The 17,342-nt window shown below is 33.7% G+C and overlaps 1 pseudogene; it reads right to left on the bottom strand.

Moving 5' to 3' along the window:
* Nucleotides 1–571: 571 nt before the first annotated feature.
* Nucleotides 572–4,160, bottom strand: LOC120115400 (annotated as a pseudogene).
* Between the last annotated feature and the right edge of the window lie 13,182 nt (nucleotides 4,161–17,342).

The raw sequence follows: 17,342 nt of genomic DNA, 5'->3' as shown, positions 1-17,342 counted from the left end.
GTTCAATTTTTAGTAAAAAACCAAACCGAATACACCCCTAGATTTTAAGGTTTAAAATTTGAACAATTTCTATATCAAAAAATTATTCTAAAAAAACACAACATATTATAACCTTATAAAAGGGGTTAAGGCCTAATATTTATCTAAACCTTTCCAAATTTCAGATGAACCATTGAGTTTGAACGAATAATACGACCCATGAGCGATCAATTGTGGGGTTGGGAATATGTGAAAGCTTTTAAGAGATTCATATTTGAAAAACTCATGATTTATGTACATTTAGTAGTTGCCATCACACATTGATAGTTTCTTCAAGGAAACTTCCCTTGATGAAGAAGAACCAGAAGTACAAAGGAATATCCATCCTTGAATAGTGAGTAAATAATCGGAAAGAAACTATGATTTTGTTTACAGACAAGTGGCATGCATGCATGCATGCGTCGAGTCTGATTTAGATTAAATTCATATATGATAATAATATCAAAGAAAAGTTGTACAAATCTATTTATGTTCTCAAATACCGATTTATATTGGAGTTTAAATCCGATTCATAATTCAAATAGGTTTGATGTTGCTTAAAGAGGCAAAACAAATCTTATTTGAATGTCATATAATTGTCACTACAACAAGAAAGCATAAGCATAATTCAGTCAACAGAAGAAACCCACCCGGTTTCGATTGTCAAACCAAGAGAACATGTCGGATACGTATACAAGGGGTAGATGTACATACCTATTAAGGAATCTTCGCTTCTTTAAATAAATGGATTGAACAGAACTGATCCTTACTCCAAGTAAAGCTTAGAAGACTTGAAGGTACATTGATTCAAGACCAAACTTCTCAAGACATCTTGAATCATAACAAATTCTCAGCCAAGTGAATAAACCATTCGCTCGGACAGCTCTACGCCCACCACCCTCTGGTAGCTTCGCAATTGCGTTTCAAAGTAATTCCTTTTGGTGGGACCAAATGCTCGTTGTAGATCCTTTGCAAAGAAACCGTTAATTAGAATACGGATCAATTATTCAAGGAAAGTTATCTGATACACAGGCTGTATACACTAAAGTGGTATAATTTTTTCGTAACAAATATTTCGTGGAGAAACTTACAAACTAGAGAAGGAAATCATGACATAAAAAGCTCGGTAAACTCCCTCCCGGGTAATTATAAAATTGCAAACATTACTCCTATTATGATAAAGTTGGCATACAAATAAGAGCCAAGTTAAAAAAAAAAAAAAACACACCCGGCATTTACTTACCTTGTATCTTAGTCGTGAACCTCTCAGTCCAACTAAAACATTAGTCAAATCGCCATTATCTATTGCGCCAGATCCCAAGCCACTTGTTTCTGGTTCCAATTCATCGTCAGAGCTGTCAGATTCTATCTCAATCACCCGTTCATCTTCACCCATAAAAACATCATTTGAGTCTTCTAGTCCATTTTCATCATGCTGCAAGTTCATGAGACTTTCTGGATTGCAGGATTGGGATGACTCTCCATCTTGTAAATTGGCATAATAAGATAAGATGACGTATTTCTGTTTATCAAGCATCGGCCTCGCTAAATGAAATGCAACCCACCTGGAAATATTATTTCAGCTCATAAAACTTTAAACCACTAGTATATGCAGACAGTCGTAAACATGTAATATGAGAACTTCAACTCCAGTTATATACAGCACGGCAAACTAGAAGATGAATTTCGAAAACATTCAAGAATATCAAGCAAAAACAGAGAATATGAGATTAAAAAAGGTCATAAAGGAGAGAAGAGAGAAGGGATCAAGTTTAAATGCCCGGAATATTAAAAAATGGAATGAATTAAAAATTCACTAGATGCCCCATGTTCTTGGTTGTTTGCTTAAGGAACTTTTAAGTTTAATACAAATGCACAATAAAGTATGCATTTTATGGCATTCAAAATCCAGAAATCAGCAAGTGTGCATAAATGCACATGGTCAGTGGAGGCAGAACTTACTGGTAACGAAGAGGACACAGAAGCTCAGATGGGTAATATGCTGCTTTATATCTCATCTTGCTGCAGGAGTGTATATAATAGCCCATATAGTAATACTGAAGACTAGCACAATACGCTTGATTCTCTTTCACCCAACCAATCTCTTGCAAAGCTGAATATTTACCCAATGACAGAAATGCATAATCAGGATCCCAGAATAAATACTTACTTGACAAGCATCTGGGAAGGACATCTACTACACCAACGGCAACTAGCTTGCCATCAATCATGTATTGCTGATGGAATGAGCCAAAACCACATGGAGGAACCATGCCATCAGCAGGTGGGGAAACATTAAATAAGGGAGTGTCAACAAGAAACCTCCTGTATGAGCTTTCTGTGACACGATCTGGTGGATCATTATGCACTTTAATTTGATATCGTTTATACAATGCATACTCTTCTGGATCGAAACTGGACCTTTTCAAACGGATCTCAAGCTTCCTCTTTTGCCCTTGATGGTGTTCAGAGCTCTTCTTGGCAGAAGAGCTTTGACTTCCACTCCCAGATTCTTCAGGCAAAGCAACAATTTGAACATCTCTATCTAAAGATGCACTTTTATCTGTAGAATAAAAATTAATATGCCCCTTGCATGCCCTACAGGACAAGCCAGAAATGTTTGCTAGCTGATTTAAAGAAAATGCCAACTTTTCGGCAATAGATTTGGGACACAGATCAATTTCTTCTGCTATTTGTGATTGTTGGCCATCCCTCTCAGCTGATCGTGTCCGCCTCAAAGTGGCTGCTATTTGGAATGCAGTGTTGCTGGTGTATAAAAGATCTTCTGACCCTTCAACTGCTAATTTTCTTTTGGCATGTGAAACCATTTTGACCGCAGCATTTGGAAATTGATTTCCAGAAGGAAATTCCCCACTTCAATATATGTATGCACCACTTTGTCTATTTGATTAGATAAACGAGGCATAAACTTTTCTGCCTTATTTTCCCATTTATTGCCAAAAAAGAAAGATTCATTCCCAGAGCTTGAGACTAAATGATTGACAGAGCTGCCTGTATGCTTAGAAGCATTTTGATCATCAGCAAGTTCCATTGGTTTCCTCGCCTCAAGTGTGGCATCTAAAAACCTAGGCATACACTACTGTCAGAGCTCAAGATTTACACATTCCAAAAAAATGTGATGAATGCATGTTCAAACATATGTCCATACTCAGAAACCCTTTTTGTCGCTAGGTGTATGGTGGTTACTTGGCTCAATCAGAAGAGCCTATCTTGGATATGTATGTATCTTCCTTCTTCGCAATACCATTTTCTTAAAACTATACTACAACAACAAAAGGTATTTGACAATTTGCAATCAGAAACCAAGACAAAAACAGGCTATGAGTACGGCTATACCTCTGCATTCGTCTATAAACTCGACGTTGCTCCTTAGAAGGGACAAAATCACTTGCCTTCAAACGAATAGTATAAGATGGGCAACATGTCATTTCCATCTCAGGTTTGTAGAGGAAACAACCGGATCTCCTCCAACCACGGTCAAGAAGATCTAATAAGAAACAGTAGTATAAAACCAACATATGTAAATATATAGTCATACCAAGCATTATAAATCAAATTAATCTTAATGATCACTACCCCATAACACTCTTTCAATACCAAATTACACACATCCCTAACAAAAAACAACAATTTTCTTTTGCAATAAAAAAAATTCTAAAACCAAATTACATATTCCACTTCTTCAATAGAAATGCATGATCAAAAGTTAATTTTCACAGATAAAACAATTCGAAAGAATAGGATTCGCTTAGAAACTTGATGAGAATAATTTTCAAGAAGAAAACCTTGATAATCATTAACTGTAAGACTATGCGCCCGTAAACCTGCAAAAACAACTCCAAAAAGAAACCAGAAAATGTCAACAAAAAGTTGAAATAATTTAGAATCCTTAACAATATCTTAAATTATTTTACTATTAATTATACCTAAATCAATAAATATTAAGTCAATCATATCAAAATTGAAATTGAAAAAAACATCCAGGAAAAAATAAAGAACCGGACCGTAAGAGATTATGGTTCCACCGGATGATTTACAATAACCGCAGGAGCTTCTCCAGAGGCCGCAATCGACAACCAAGCTTTCTTCTCTTCTATTGCTGCTGCTCGCCTCGTTCTTCATTTTTTATTCCTTTCGCGACAAAACAAAAAGGGAAAGTGTGACTTTTTAATGAATTTCAAAGCATTTTTCACCCTTTCTAAAGTAAAAACGACACCGTCTCTTCCCGTTCCTAATATTATGCCTTAAGTCCTAAACTATTCATATATTTGAAATTTAGTCATTTTGTTTTTACTTTTAGGAATTTAATTCCTATGCATTAAAGTTCTTCTATTGAATTTATTGATATAATAAATTTTAAAAAAATTAACTTGATAGTCGTTTAACAAAAAGATAACTTAATATCAGATAGAGGTAGTGTAGAGATCTGACTCTCATTTTTCTTTTGATAGAATAATATTTTAGGTTTTTTTACTAGTTAAATAAGATCATTTTCTTCTTATTTTTTAGATTTGAATACTTAATAAACCATTCTTCCTTCCAATATCTTGGTTTTAAAAGACGTTAGGCGTACCGAGGTGCAAAAGGTCCCTAAAACCTAGGCGGAAGACGAAGGCGCACACCTCTCATAATACTATTTATGTTAAAAAGTTAAATAATTTATTCTAGAGTACATTAACACTCATTACCCACTAGTTCACTCCTAAAACATTTAATCTCCTCTTCACACACTTTCCTTTCACCATGTTTGTCTCCTCCTAAAGAGTCAAGACTCATTTACCCTAGTTTCTAAAATATTTCCATAGAATTAAGGTTATCTTCATTTTGGTAAGAAAACATGGATAAAGGATAATTATATGGTCATAATGGAACAATAATTTTTATTTTTGTCGCAACCGATCCTTCGAGGGGAAAGTCGACTAGTTGCAATGATGTAGTTTTTGAAATGATTTTATGAAATGTTGGAAGTCTCCACCAATCATTTTAAAGGTGCGATTGAAACACCATAAAAATTGGATAATTTAATAAACATCTTATTTTATTAAAACACTAAGTTTGGGGTCTACGAAAACCAAAAATAGGTTCGGGAGTCGGTTATGCGTGAGGGAAGGGTCAACACCCCCATAGCTATTGTTGCATCCATCATTTAGTTTCAACCTTTTCCATTTTAAAAGTATCCTGCTCGAGAGTCTTACGGATGGCCCGAATAACTTAATCACCATGCTCGAAAGACTTACTAGGGACCCGAATGATTTAATCATCATGCTCAAAAGACTTACTAATAACCCGAAGGATTTAATCAAGCATTAAACCTTTAAAAATCAAACTTAGTTTCTTTAAAAATTCATTTGAAACTATCATATCAGTTGAGTAATCATCAAGAAAACTTTGAAAATCAAACTTGTATTCTTTAAAGATTTATATTAAAAATATCATATCAGTCGGGTAACATGCCCCACTTTAAAATGATGATTGTTCTGTGAATTGGGTTCCTCAAATTTTTAGGTTCTGTCATTCTGAATGTAATTTTCTCCATTTGAGGCTTGAATTTTTTATTTTCCCTTCTTTTTCTTCTTTCCCTAGAAGATCTGTAATGATTATGCATCTCTATATGAAAATATGAATGCAATTAAATTCATCTAAATGTAATGCATGATTTTCTTGTGTATAGAAATGTTGATCGTCAATCTTTTTCTAGCTTCAAAGTAAAGAACTCAATCTTCCTTCACTTAATCATTCTAAAATGGAGTCTGCCCTAATATCTGGCAACTTGTCAACTCAAGTTTACATCTGTTGGAGAATAATATGATCATTTTGTCATCATATCCTTTCTATCATATTTTTTTGTCTTTATTTCAGAGGAAATATATTTTCTCTTTAATTCTTATTACAATCAGGCATATGGTCTTTACGCCTTTTGTGTTCAAGACTTAATTGATCAATCAGATTTGCTTTCTTATGATCCTTCTGCTAACTGAAGCATGAATCATTTGTTTCTCAATGTAAGCTTTCCTTGATTTCATATTTTGCCCCGGTCATTCCAAGTTTTGAGGCTCATCTTCAATGTTTTCTTGATCTAAATCTTGTTATCTCAACATGATATGAACCCCTGGAAATGTCCCAATAGGTGCCAAAAGATTTCAGCTTCAAAAGGTCTCATCCCCACTTGGATATTCCAATTTTGAATGGTTTTATCCTCGTGATATTTATCAACAATCAATATTCTTAACTTGGGTTACTAGAAGTATCATCAAATGTTCTTTCTTCTTTCTTTTATTCTTCTTTTATTTTGATCGAATAGTTTGCGGCTTCTTTCTGTGAGGTATTAGAACCAGATGTAAACTCAAGAAGTGATCAATTCTTCTAGTAGAAATGCTTTGGATCTTTTCTTCAAGCTAAGATAACAGGAAATCTCAAAACGCATTTCCCCCATCTTATTAGGTGATCATCTGTTTCTTATTTAACTATTGATGATGTCACGAATAAACATGAAAAAATGTTGTTGACTCTTCTAACCCTTCAGGCTTTATTGCTCGAAAATCGGAGAATGCCTTTGTTTCTTTTGCATCATTTATTTTTCTTGCTTTGACTCTTATTTATTGTTTCATTTCTTCATTTAAGGCAGAATAAGCCTTATCAGCTTCTAGGACCTCCTTCATTCTTGAGATATCATCTTGTTTGAAAAATATTGTTATCGTTTCTTCTATTTTAGAATTTAAAAGAATGAAATATTTTAAAAAAACAAAATGGCGCCCCTTAATTCAGGTTCAATATCAAAACAAATCACAAAACATGAGTTTATTGAATATCACAAGAATCAACTACTCTTTAAATTTTCAAAGTTGTATCCCTTTGACAAGTTTCAAGATTGATGGTTGGTTTCATGTTGGTTTCCTACATTTTCTAAGGTTTAAATCATCAATATTTCTCATTTTTCAGTCCTTGTGAACATTGTGACGTGCCCCAATTCTTGGCTTAGCATTCCAATCGGATACATATAAAATGAAGCAACTAGCATATTCGATTGCTTGTCATTTTAGAACACTTCTATTTAGGTTCTCTAAAATCTTCCATTTGTTCAAGCTTCATAGACTCATTCAGCAAAAGTAGTGCAAAAATATCGGTCTAAAAACAAAATTCCTAAGTGCTTGTGTGAGGTTGACTATAATAAGTGTTTTTCAACTCCCTTAGTCTATCTTCCACCTAAACTTAATCCTAAGTAATTTTTTTTTGTTTTTTTCAGTATTCCAATCGGATACAAATAAAATGAAGCAACTAGCATATTTAATTGCTTGTCTTTTAGAAAACTTCTATTTAGATTCTCTGAAATCTTCCATTTGTTCAAGCTTCATAGACTCATTCAGCAAAAGTAGTGCAAAAATATCGGTCTAAAAACAAAATTCCTAAGTGTTTGTGTGAGGTTGACTATAATAAGTGTTTCTCAACTCCCTTAGTCTATCTTCCACCTAAACTTAATCCTAAGTAATTTCTTTCTTTTTTTTTTTGTTTTTGTTTTTTTTTTATTTTGTTTTTGTTTTTTTTATTTCTTTCCCTTACCTTGAGGAATTCATCACGTCACAATTAATGTCACGGTCTAAATATAACCACTTCATGAAGCTTAGATTTACCTCAACAGCTGCTCAATTCATTTCCAAGTTATCAGTTTATTGCTTTCAACAGAGTGGCCCCGTTTTAGTACGTTTACTTTTAACTTTTTTTTCCAGTTTTTTTTATCTTACCTTGAGAAATTTATTGCATCACAATTAATGTCACGGTTTTAATATAACCACTTCATAAAGCTTAGACTTACCTCAATAGCTGCTTGAATTTATTTTCAAGTTATCAGTTTATTGCTTTCAGCGGGGTGGCCCCGTTTTACTCTTATTAACATTTGAGTTACTACTCTCTCTTATTAACATTTGAGTATTTAGCTTCAAGATTTCTTAAGCTTATCAAGAAGAACCTGTTATAATCTAGGTTTCATTGACAGTCATAAAATTTTATCTCTTGAGTTTAATTCTTAAGCAACTGACCTAAACTAAATTCATCTACTCAACTATTCCATCTAAAAAGATTATGGTCATCATTAAACGTCCTTAAAAAAAGTGTTTTCTAATCGGTCTTGCAAAGTCAAACACAATAGATGCCTCATTTTGTTCGCTTCTATACATAAATGAACATTAAACCTTTTGATTGTCTCTTTGTGAGAGGAAAACACTATATTATTCCGTACAAGAGAAGGGTATGGTGTTTTGGTGCATATTCTGGAGTAGAGTTAATGGTTCTTATTTTATAAGGGTTCAATCTTGTTACTTTTCCCAAGATTTATAACCTCGATTATTTAAAGAGCTTTTAATTCAATTGATATTTAAAGAACTACACGATTAAGAATTTGGTTCATTTCTCATAACTTTAATGAGTAGCATAAGTTCATTTAAATATCTTTGAAACATACAAGAAACCTAAGAAATGATGAAAAACAAATTCAAACAAAATGCTTTCAATGCATACTGCAATTGTGCTTGATGACATGTGGATAACGACCCCATCTTGTTCATCTAGAACATCCCATTACTCATCGAATATATGGGTGCTTGATTCAATTAGATTTGAGGCCTCATTTTCTCTCCATTTCTCGATCATCTCTCGTGTCAAACTTTCTTTTCGACGAGCTTTTCTATCTCTTCCATCAACGATATGCACTTGTCAATGAGATGTGTCACACCCTAGTCCGAGGTTAAAATGTTTGGGACGTTTGAAATATTTTTTTTATTTATAATGATAAGTCCACAAGAAAATCTAAAAGATTGAAGGACTTCATGTGTAAATTTTCATGTCTTGGATGTAGGCATTTTTAGAATCCACGTGAAAGATGTTTTTTTTAATTGATGTGAATTTGATTATTATTATTATTATTATAATATGGAAAAATGGAGAACAACAAGTGGGAAGAGTTGTTCAACCACTCCAACATGAAAGAGTTGTCTTTGCATGTAAAGTTCCAAAGTCTTTGTCATCACTTCCTTTTCACATAAATTTTTAATCACTGAGTGAACCTTTCTTGCTATTTATTTGTACATAAGCTCTTCTCTTTATTCCCCAAAACACCTGCAAAAAGATAAACCCAAATAGAAGATGGGAATAAATTAAGGATAATGACATTACCACCATGGTTGGAATCCATTGCTTTTCATCTTAGAAGAAATGTTATATTATTTCCTACTTGTTGATTCACAGCTGGATTTGTTGACAAAAGAAAAATAAAATATTGGAAATGATGTGGTTTGTGTGATTAAGAATATTGCAACGTTAACTGGTGCGTTGTTTACTTTGCATGCCTCTCAAATTCGTATTGAGTTGCCTACACTCTTTGATAAAGACAATGAGCATATGGGAATTTTATTATTTTAATATTATTATTTTATTTAGATTTCCATGAACCATACAATTGAGATATTTTGAAAGTCTCTTTTCTATAGAGTATATGTGTGATGGAGGAAATCATTTTGGAAGACAAAAAAATACAAACCCAAACTTATCCTTATCTTCACCGTTCCCATGCTTCGATGTCTCTACAAGCTCTGCTGGACCATGGTGCACGGGGAATTACCGTTCAAGAAGTGTAAAGTGGTATTGGATGCAATAGAGTTTACCGAGAGAGTATCGGAGGATGAGTTAGCACTTAGAGCCATCGAAAGTTGGTATACTAGGGAGATGACCAATCGATCATCGTTGTAACTCAATGTAAACCATGTTTTTTTATCCCAATCAGAAATAACCATTAGCACTAAGTTGCGCACCTACCAAGTTTCTTTAGACCAACACTACAGGGCACCACTAGCACCAACAATGGGTGCAGCAAGCCTTCACCAAGCTTTGTTTTCGGCCACCAGAAGGACAACTTTCGTTGACTATCAAAACACCGAGCGCTCCATTGTCTAACATGCCCCATAGCCAAAGTGGTTCATTTAGTTTTAATCGGTTACTGAAGAGGATGACGAGTGACGATCGGTCCTAGTGAGCAGTACGATAAAATCATAAACAAGAAATCGATCGACTCATAATAGCGTAAAATACTATAAATAGGAAGATGAACGCCGGAGACAGGGTAGGAGTTTCGTTCTTGGCATTAAAGTCTTTGTCTTGGAGATTCCAACGGTGAGAAGCATTTAAGAGAAGCGAGGAATAACATTGCTTGGTCTTGGCAGCATCGAACGGTTAATGGCAGCGAACAGAAGCCTTTTGTTTTGAGAAAATCGAAGGGTTTTTGGTAGATCTACAATCATCTATAAAGTTTCAAACAAAGGTCATATTCTTGATAAGGAAGATAAGGCACTTCAGGAAGTATATTTGTGTTTCGAACGATGGTCGGAGAGGGTGGCCGACACGGTAGTCACCGGCGTTTGATTGGGCTGGTGAAGCTTTCTTGTTTTACTTCAGAGCATTATGTTACGAATAAAAAAATGCATGAAAGAAGAAAAGAAAATGAGGAAGGTAGGAATATTAGAGAGCACGTGAGTTTAAGGAAATGGTGATAAAGGATGAAGGGTAAATCGTAAGATAAGTCCTCCAAAGTTGGTATGTACTTAACTTTGTCTCCTAGTTTCCATATGGTTATGAATATTGCTTAATGATTTTAATAAGATTATTTTGGTCACTAAATTTGGTAGCTAAGTATTAAATTGAGCCCATAAATTCTAATTTTATCAATTAGGTCCCTCGATTATTAATTTAAATTCTAATAAGCTCTCTCTATGGCGAGAGAAATTATTTGGATACGAGTTAGTAATTTTGAAGGCCTGGATCGTGAGGAAAATATTGGAAGTTGATTTTAAGATCGAGGGCGCTCGAATGGAAATTATATGGTCGATCAGTATGACACAGAAATCGAGGTAATACCTTACTACCTCTTTATGCTTTATGGAACATGTTGATAATGGATAAATGCATGAACGTATATGATTGGTCTTTTATGGCTGTTTGATTATGGATGGATTCGAACCGAATACGGTTTAAGTGATAAATTAGTTAAGATTCTATGGAATTACAAGTCATGTGATTAAGTGATAAAGGAATCAGTCATGAATATGTAAATTATAATTTATCTCATTAAAGGTACTTGGATGATAAATTATGAGAATACTTCGATTATATAAAATTAAGAAAATACCCTTGAGAGGTAAAATAGTTCGAGTTGACCCTGAATGAGAAAGTACTTTGAGGATCTATACTTAACTCAATTAAGTACGGATTTGATTGTTAGGATCCTGACTTAGTGCAAGAAAAATTCTTGATATTCCGTTTGTAAAATCTGAGAAGACACTTGACCCGAAAATATTCGAGTTATAAGTAAATACCTGAAGAATGATTTATCAATGGTGCTCTTTTGTCATAATTGTTTGAAAGGACTGAAGTAAATTACAAGATTAAAGTAAATAATAAGATCGGATGGAAGAAAAAGATTAAATATCGTAGATTTGTAAAATGACCAAAATAACCTTGTAATAGAAATGACTCAAGAATATCACCAAGCTCAGGAAAGAATTGGATATCCTCGAGCTCTAAAAAGAATAAATGAAACTGAGTACCAGAATGACCAAAATACCCTTATGACCTAAACTAAGTAAATGTATTGGATTAATTAAGGAATCCAAATAAGCATAGGTGTTGGACTACCTTTAAAAGTAATGGAACACAATTTAAGTGAGTAGCTCAACCCTAAAGCTATGTTAATACCTGGATGGCATAGATATTACTTAAATGTGTGTTCGTCTTCTTAAGTTTGGTTCGATGATAATTTTGGAAATATTCAGCTCAGCAACTCTAGATCGCATTCAGTACTAAGAATTTTATATTTGTTTGACAAATCAACCACGAAGATCGAACTAAACTGAAAGGAAGTACAATATGTATCTAAAATTCAGAAACGTCCGAAATTACTCTGGAAAATTCCGAAGTAGTTGGAATAGACTTGACTGCTAAATGAACAAGTAACCTCAAGGACTGAGGATTAAGTAAGAATTGGAATAAGTTTGGAAACTCGATGAACTTATGTGATGTATCATCCCAATGGATTATGAACCACAAATCAAGTACGTCAGCATTTCCTGGTAGAGTTGAAGCATGGAAATGAAATAAAGACCATTAAAATATTTGTTCGTCTCCTTAAGATTTGTTCAGTGATTACTCAGAAGATGATCCATGGATAAGAATATTTGGTATTAAAGAGTGAATAACCTGAAGGTTAATGAATTGACAAGTTGATAAGTATTGGTTCTGGAAGCTATTCATCTGGAGTTGTTCGATAATCGATTAATCATCTTAGATTGTAAAGATTCTGAATACCCTTCAGATTTCGTAGAGCTTCCGAAAATTATCCGAATAAGATGATCCTAATAAATTATATTATGAATAACTGATGATTCTGTCATATATTGAACTCTTCCAATAGTGATTCTAAATTTCAACATTTATCGGTAAACTGGAGATTCGTGTTTCTCTAACCGATAAGATTATCCAGTATCTCTGAGTAATATCTGTAAACTCTGGTGTGTTCCCTAATCATATAAATATTTTATCTGATTTTCGACTTGAATTTTGTTCTGATACATGACCTGAATTCTGTTCTGATTTCTGATCTAGATTCTGTTCTGATATATGTTCTGAATTCTGTTTTGATTTTTGATATCTCGTTTAGTGACGGAAAAATGTTTTAATTGGGGGGTATTGTTGTTTCTGCATGTACCTCAGCTTTGTGCTCAGGGCCTTACAAGTTGTGTGGGTTGGGTGTATGGTTCTAGGGAACCTACACATTATGTTGTGTTGGGATGAGGGTATATATATATATATGTTTTAAAAAGATCTAAAAAGTTACATGGTTTTGGGAACACACTAGATAACCTATTCTGATCCCCTGAACCTAAACATCTGAAATATTTCTCTGAACTGAAAGCTCATTGTTCGTTACCACCTCAAATATCAGTAGGATCTCCGCTCAATACAAAGGTCTGTAAATGTATGGATCATTAAGAAAATATATGTTTATCTGTATATGCACGTTCTTCAGTATCATCTGGTAGTTCTGTATTACTGAGCTTTTCGAAGCTCACTCTATTACTCACCTTTGCATGTTAAAAGAATCGTACCATTATATCTATCGACATCAGTAAGGGACTTCTTCCGGTGCTGTTTGCATAGTGCGGTACATGCGATTAGGGGGAATGTAATTGTATTTTTTTTATATATGAGTCTGAAAATTTGTTTTATTTTTTTATAGTGACAAATGATTTTATGAGTTTACAAGTTTCAAGAAAAGTTTTAAATTTTCCGCTATTTTTACAGTGGGTCACTCCGGTGGCCCTAATGTGACACTCCAGATTGTTTCAGGTTACCCGCATCGGTCTGAGGGGGTTACAATGGCTCAGTGCCCCATATGAAAATCACAAGCACTATTTGGGTCATAGTCATAAGCAGACGTGCTATTCCTCATTCTCAAAGGCTTTGAGGTGAGGTACTAACTTTTAATTAAAGGGGACAACAAATCAGAAATGGCACTTGAAAAATCTTAAGGGTCATATTTTCCAAAACATCTTTCATGGCCAGTCTCGGGTTACCTCTCATTTAATTTCTTTTATTTCATCTCTCATTTTCTTATCTTAATACAATATTAGAGATGCCTTGAGATTTAGATCCATTAACTCTACCTCACATACATCACTTTCATTTATTTTACTTTTTCCTTTTTCCTTTTTCTATACCCTTTTCCGTATGCACTTTATTTGATTTGACTGTGTCAGCTCCATTCACGTTATTAATTCCCAACTATTTGACTAAAACAAATTGATTGTTGACATCTAATTCTACAACCCTGTGAGCTAAAGGTCTTGAATTTTTCACTTGAAGTTACCATATTCTCGATAGAGTATCTTCGAGGTCTGATATGATAATCGAAAGAGATATTCTCATTATACCAGCTTGGATAAGGGGATGATAGAGGTTTAACCAAATGTGAGATAATGAATTGAGCTTCCAGTAGCTTGGAATATGTCTCATTGTATAGTAACAAAGAAAGATCAAATAGAGGTTTTTTAGGTTTCATTTTATTCTCATCATGACCCATTATAGGACTTAGTAATAGGACAGTTTGAGATGAAGGAGATTGATCATGAAGCTTTGTTTCTTGAATCATAGTTTGTGGTCTATCAAAGTAGTGGATTATAACTTCTTGACCTCGGTCCTCTATCTCTTTAGACTTATCAGTAAATTTCAAACTTTTAGAAATTTTAGGTTCTCAATTTTCAAAGTAAAATAACTCATTTGAAATTAGCCATTGAATTATCAATCTTAGGGACATACACTCCTCCGTGGAATGATTAGATAGACTGAGAGGATATCCACATGAGATTTTAGTACCTCACCGAATTAGACGTCAATAAATATTGACCTTGGTGGAATTAGAACTAAAAGACAATTCTTGAGGAGAAATTCCAGCAAATCTAAATATGACCCCAGGATTAGAATAAGTGGTGCATTCCCTTTGTCCTTTCTAGACCTCTTTATTAGCATTTGAATTTCCTCAATGCCTTTCTTCTTGGAGTGAGACTCAACTTCCATGTTAAAAGCTTCAACCTCAGTTGTCATTTTTTCTAGTACAACCTCTACTATATTTTCTCGAATCATACATGATTTTTGATGTTGACTCAAATTACAATGCTCTTTAACATTCTCTTCATAATATGTTGTTATCACCTTTGGCTTTACCAACAACATCCGAATTTTCAGTCAAAGTTTTCATTTTTTCTTGCATAACAGGATCCTCTAACGACTTCTCCCCATATATCATTGTAGTCATCATGCTCATCAACTTGGACATATTCTCTATAGATTCAATTTGGACCTTTCTTGCTTCATCGATCATTTCTTGTTGGGTTCTAACAAGTTGCTCCTGGATTCTCTCGATCTTACTGACACGATTAGGGTAACTTCAATTTACTTTTAGAATTTCTGTCATGGAATCATCCAAAAATTACTCCCATTCTATGTATAATGTAGAGATGTGAATGCACATATACAAAAACGCCAATGCAAATACAAAATACAAATGCAACAAAGGAATTGGTCCCCAAAATGACTATTCCTAGAACAATTATTGAAAAACTAACATTGTCTCGGTACAATAAGAGAGCAAAAATCAAAGATTATAGATGAAATATAGCTCTATCTACTAGTTGTTCAACTCTTGTGAATGGCTAAATAATGTTTCATTCTTTGTCAGACTCAAGCACTTAAAAATCTTCAGAGCTTTTACTTCCTCACTTAAGAATAAGTTTATCAATGCAGTTTGTAATCTCTAGCTACTACCTTCAATGTTGAATCTTCTTGGGTTTATCTTGCCTCCGTAGTAGGTAGACTATCTCTTAATGCTACTTAGTCTAATAGGGGAATCTTTGAAATTGTACCTAACCCAACAAAAGACATTGTCATATGCGTTGTTTTTCAAGAACCTTCTAAAGGACCAATTATTTCAGGGAACAATACCTTTGAATGACATGTTGTGCTTGTGAAAAAATAAAATACAACAAAGAACAAAACATGACAAAAGGAAATCAAGTTAGTAGAAATGATACAAAGAAATGTAAGCTGGTAAAAATAATTAAACCCAACTCATAGATGAGATAATAAATAAAACACAAAAAGGAAAATAAAATCCTAATTGCATGTGTACTAATTCTCTTAGGTTATCCACATGGCTCTAGAGGGGTAAGCTTATTAGATTCTCTTAATGAAGTTCAGTTCTAGAAAAGGTTCCCAAACTATCCTTACAACCTGCTAAGGTTAATAAAAACTTCAATTTTGACACATTCTAGACTATACGAATCGAATTCAGTTTAGGGGATCACACCACTAAATATATCACGAAAGATAATATTCAAATCACACCTAGGATGCTTTTTAGAGGTAATTTACCAGACCTACACGAGGAAGACCAATGTTCCTCTGTGATGTGGTGTTTCGTAGTACTTAAGAGAAACGGGACGAAACTCGAGTATAAAGCCTTGATATGCAACAATTCTAATATATTCAATCAAGTGTAAGCATTAACCAGAGAGAAAATCTTTTCAAGTTTTAAAACGAACATAATGAAATGTAAATTAAATAAATTTGAACTTAAAATTTCCAAATTCTAAATATAAGGTAATTGAATCGTGTCTTGACTCTCAATTCATTTTAGAAAACAAAATATCCCCAACGGAGTTGGTAAGCTATTGAACCGGCCCTTCGGTGAAAAGGCCGACTAGTTGTAATTATAGGGTTTTTGAAATGGTTTTATGAAATTTTCGGAGTAGTCACCAGTCATTTTAAAGGTGCGATTGGAACACCATAAAAATTGAGTAATTTAATAAAATATTTTTTTATCAAAATACTGAGTTTGGGTTCTGCAAAAACTAAAAAATTGGTTCAAGAGTCGGTTATTCATGGGGGAGGATCAACACCCCCACAACGCCTAGAAATTGGCACCTAGTCGATTACCCTATGTTTAAAATTTAAAAATTTTGGGTTCGAAATTCATTTAATTTGGAAATCATTATGGATACAAAATTGACGAGGATATTCGTTTATTAAGGCCAATAATATTCACCTCCTAGCATGAATGCGAAAGATCACTTATTGCGCCCGATAACGAACATTGTCTCGGGAATTGAAAAATTGTTATGCGGTTTTGAAAATGATGTTGACCTACTTCATGAATCACCAGTAGTCACCCACTGCGGGAGATGTACTATTGACTCCCTAATAAGTGAATATTGCCTTATATTTAAAAAATGGATGCAATTAATCAACTGATAAAGCTTAATTATACTAGGTGAGTTTATTAAAGGCTTTCTTAACTTAAAGTGCCAATTTATGGAAATTAAATAAACTAGAGGACTAAACTTAAAAATGAAGTCTCTAATATTAATCCTAAAATTTTAACCAATTATTGAATTGAATAATTGATTTGAGCAATCGAGCATCTTAATGCGAAAATCAAATCAAATTATTCCCTAATGTTAAGGTCAAAGGTGAAAATAACCCTAAAGTGAAAGCTTTAATTATTAACCTAATTAATTATGTCAATTAGATAATCTAATTAAAGTTTAGGGTCTAAAAGTGTGAAGTCTAAAGTTAAGGGACTAGATCTAAAGTTTAAGGCTCTAAATATTAACCTGGTTAATTGTTTTAATAATTATTGAATTGAGTAATCGAAATGGTTCTTCGGGCATTTTAATGTGAGGGTCGATTCAAATTACTCATAAATTAAA

The sequence above is a fragment of the Hibiscus syriacus genome, unplaced genomic scaffold (genome assembly GCF_006381635.1).
Source record: "Hibiscus syriacus cultivar Baekdansim isolate YM2019G1 unplaced genomic scaffold, ASM638163v2 tig00110264_pilon, whole genome shotgun sequence".
NCBI lineage: Eukaryota > Viridiplantae > Streptophyta > Magnoliopsida > Malvales > Malvaceae > Hibiscus > Hibiscus syriacus.
This window is presented reverse-complemented; position numbering and strand designations above follow the sequence as displayed.